General features: G+C 38.7%; 1 pseudogene; it reads left to right on the top strand.

Annotated features, from left to right (window-relative positions):
* Positions 1-4,041: 4,041 nt before the first annotated feature.
* LOC121968860 lies at positions 4,042-4,107 on the top strand (annotated as a pseudogene).
* Positions 4,108-4,617: the final 510 nt, after the last annotated feature.

Genomic DNA, 4,617 nt, shown 5'->3' with positions numbered 1-4,617 from the left:
TCCCTAAGTATCACGTAGAGACATTCCCTGTGAAATCCTATAACGGTTAACCCCCCTGTCACAAGGGCGCCTCGGTAGATCACTGGGATACATATCCAGTAAAGAACAATAAGGATAAGGGTAGAGGTTTGGTATAGTTACCTACTTCCTTATGGAGGAATTATCTCTCCTTTCACGAGAATGTCCTAGACGTCTGTAAACGGGTTACCCTTGTCACTAGGGCCCCTCGGGTATACGATCTAGAACACTCTCTTTACGAGAGCATCAGTTCCTAAGGGATTGTCTCTCCTTTTGAGGGAACGTCTTAGACGTCCGGAAAGGGTTACCCCTGTCAGTAGGGTACCTTGGTCAATACTCTCTAAGGTATCCCCTTTGCGGGATCAACAATCCTCCACATCAATCAATCAAAGAATAGAAATATAAACATCTCACACAAGCATGAACAAAAATTGACAAGTCATCTATAGAAACAAAGTGAATCTACATAGTTCTACATCTGCATCACATTACAAATACTCCCTAATCCTAGAAGAGGACGTCTACTCCATTAGAGGGAATGAGCTTCAGGAGATTCCATCCAACTTTTGCTCGACCATCCTTGGAGGTTCAATGTCACTTGATCATTTAATGTATAAGCTTCTTCTATACTCTTGTCCATAAAAAACCCTCCAGTTGATGAATTTAACAAGCACTCATCTGAAAAAGAAATCCCCCTATAAAATATGTGTAGAATTAGCCATTTCTCTAAACCATGATGAGGGCACTGTCTTTGTAGACTCTTGATGTAATGCCCAAAAATTTGTAAATTAATTTTAAAAATATTCTATTATTTTTCTGGAATTTTAGAATATTTTTATAGAATTTTTGGAGTAGCAGAAGTAGCAAAATTAAATAAAAAACGTAAAATAGCCTAAGCGGGAGTTGAACCCGAGACCGATTAGACCCTATGACTTATAGGGTGACTTTAGTAACCAAGGGGCCCAGCAGGGGTGTGCTGAAAGAAGAGGAGAGAAATTATATTTATGATTGAGTTGGGTCGCATTAATCACTTAATATAAATAGGGAATTTAAGTGGGGATTATTATTTTGAACGACAATTTCTCTTATTCCTCACCTTCACCCGACGACGCCCCCTCTCCTCCTCACCCTCTCGGCGTACAAGCCCAAGGAGACCTAGGGTTCCACCCTAGGGACGTAGGAGCACCTTCCGACGACGTCTCCGATACGAAGACGCTCCTCTCCGCGAGAAGAACGCATAGACGTAAGAAGATCGCCGAAGAGATCTTCTTCTCCGGAAACCTAGCGATCGGATTGTAAGAAAACTTAGCGCAGGATGTAAGTAACCCCTCACCTGCAGTATAAGTAGCTAATTGTATGCTTTTATGGTCCTAGTTCGCTTTTATGATCTTAGCGTAGCCATATGCAAAACTAGAGCACATCAAGTGCTCGATAAAATGTCTAGTACAATTATATGTTACAGTAGGCATTTAATGGCTCAGTTAAATGCCATAGATGCATTTTAAATAGCACACACAGTCTTGCTTCAGTTTATATGGGACTACGGTCCAATGGGTGGGCTCCCATAATCACCTCTAGGTTCAGATAACTTAGCTCTAGGTTCAGATAACCTAGTAAAAGCAAGATAAGATAAATCAGTTTATAAACAGTATTTTACTTTTATCAGGGGCACTGTACTGGACTCTCAATTGTCTTTAGATTGGGCTCCCATAGTCGTCCCTAGATTTAGATAACCTAGTAGACCCTACTAGATTCGGGACTAGCTACTTCGGGTCTAGTTAGGGATGCGTGCATAGCAAGTACAGTTGCCGGGCCCATCAGCAGCATAATTAGTATTTTTATCTATTTATGAAAATAGTTTTCAAACGTCACAAATCAGATATGTGAATACAACTTAGCTTCAGTTTAGTTTTCTTATTGATATAACAAATAGCTTTATGTTCAATTTTTGATTGTCACGACTTGTATGTCAATATGTCATGTTTTAGCATGTTCAGCATGATCATCAGCATGTATTTCAAAAAGCATCCTTTGAAAGTATGATTTCTTCGAATGCATGTTTTGTGAGGTAGATGGTTTCTTACTAAGCTCCCAAGCTTATAGTTTCATTTTCCTTATACTGCAGATAAAGGTAAAGGGAAGATGGATTAGCGGAGGCTGGAGGCAATGCGATAAAGATGTGTGTGAGAAGGAACTTGGAATAAAGACCCTTTGAGACTAGCAAGTTTAAAGGATTAGAACTCCTTATATTTTATTTCCGCACCTTTTGAATGTCTAAATGTTAGGAATCGTGAAGGATGCACTATGCTATACCTAAACTGCTAGCTACCTTGATGTTAGTCGGTAAGTTATGAATCATGTCATGCTTGGTAGTATTACAATAGTTATTGGTTGATACATTCGTGTTGTACACGAAATTACTGAATTGTAGCAGAAATCAGAGCTCCAATCGATCAACCGATCGATTGGAAGGTCCCCAATCGATCAGCTGATCGATTGGGAAGTGATCTGCCGCGTACAGAGAGCTGATGAATCGATCAGCTGATCGATCGGCCATGGATCGATCAGTCGATCGATCGGGAATTTAATTTTCGCGAACAGAGAGCCTCTGAATCGATTTGCCAGGCTGGATCGATCAGCCGATCGATTCAGAATTGACTCCGTGCATAGTAGCACGTTGAATCGATCAGTGGATCGATCAAGGAGCTCCAATCGATCAGACGATCTATTGGAAAGCCTGATTTCAGCTCCTTGATCAAATAGAAAGTTAGGCTCCCTTCTTTAGCATATGTACCACAATAAAAGTGTATCTGGAATATGAACTCCAGATTTTATAGCAATTAGTAGAAGTTTTAAATTAGTTCAGCTTTCTGCACACCATAGTTAGATAAGATAATATAACCCCCGGCCTTACAGCCTAGTCAGTAGGAGGCGGGGCGTTACACTTGAATCTGTCCCATGCTTCAAATATTGATTCTCCATGTGCCTGAGCAAAATTTATGATGCAACTCCTCATGTAGATTGTTCTGCTTGGAGGAAAAAAATGATTCAGAAATTTCTGCTTCAATTGTTCCCAACTTGTGATGATTTGAGGATGGAGAGAATATAACCAAGTCCTTGCTTTATCCTTGATGCTAAAAGGAAATGTCATCAACCGAACTGCATCTGCTGATACTCCTTCACAATTCACCATATCACAAAGCTCTAGAAATGTCTCAAGGTGCAGATAAGGACTTTCTGATGCTTCTCCTCCAAATTTGTGACCTTGTATCATGGAAATTAACTCTGGGTCTAGTTGAAAACTTTCTGCTTCAATATGAGGTTGCACAATAGGAGATAAAAATCTTACAAAAACGGGTGCAGAGAAATCTCTTAAGGACCTGCTTGACTTGTTAGTGCTCATAGTATCTAAGGAAAAAAATTTTATGAGAAGAATTAAAAAAAGGGAAAAAAAATGAAAGACAAGAAGTAAAATGCTATGTGAAAAAAAGATAAATGCAGAATTTAAAGATAAGAAAGGAAATATAGATTTTTTTTTTGAGTTATGAAAATGGAAAAACAAAAAAACTATTCACAAGTCTAGATTAACTAAATTGCTAATCTACTAATGTTAATGCGAATAGTCCCCGACAACGGCGCCAAAAACTTATTACGCAACCGCAAGTGTATGGTTTCGTCGTCAGTAATAAAAATATCGAATCCACAGGGACTGTTGATTAAGCACTAGAGATATCGCAAAGTAAGTTATCTAGACAAGCCTAATATTGGTGAGGAAGGAGAGTAAGAGAGAGAGAAGAGGAAAGTGAGAAGAGAGAGAATCGATCTTGGAGGGAATGAGCTTCGGGAGATTCCATCCAACTTTTGCTCGACCATCCTTGGAGGTTCAATGCCACTTGATCAATTAATGTATAAGCTTCTTCTATACTTTTGTCCATAAAATACCCTCCAGCTGATGAATCTAACAAATACTTATCTGAAAAAGAAATCCCCCTATAGAATATGTGTAGAATTAGCCATTTCTCTAAACCATGATGAGGGCACTGTCTTTGTAGACTCTTGAATCTGTCCCATGCTTCAAATATTGATTCTCAATGTGCCTGAGCAAAATTTATGATACAACTCATCATGTAGATTGTTCTGCTTGGAGGGAAAAATGATTTAGAAATTCTGCTCCAATTGTTCCCAACTTGTGATGCTTTGAGGATGGAAAGAATATAACCAAGTCCTTGCTTTATCCTTGATGCTAAAAGGAAATGTCATCAACCGAACTGCATCTGCTGATACTCCTTCACAATTCACCATATCACAAAGCTCTAGAAATGTCTCAATGTGCAAATAAGGACTTTCTGATGCTTCTCCTCTAAATTTGTGATCTTGTATCATGGAAATTAACTCTGGGTCTAGTTGGAAACTTTCTGCTTCAATATGAGACTGCATAATAGGAGATAAAAATCTTACAGAAACGGGTGCAGAGAAATCTCTTAAGGATCTGCTTGACATGTTAGTGCTCATGGTATCTAAGAAAAAAAAATTATGAGAAGAATTAAAAAAAGGGAAAAAAAATGAAAGACAAGAAGTAAAATGCTATGTGAAAAAAAG

Source organism: Zingiber officinale, chromosome 3B (genome assembly GCF_018446385.1).
Source record: "Zingiber officinale cultivar Zhangliang chromosome 3B, Zo_v1.1, whole genome shotgun sequence".
NCBI lineage: Eukaryota > Viridiplantae > Streptophyta > Magnoliopsida > Zingiberales > Zingiberaceae > Zingiber > Zingiber officinale.
This window is presented reverse-complemented; position numbering and strand designations above follow the sequence as displayed.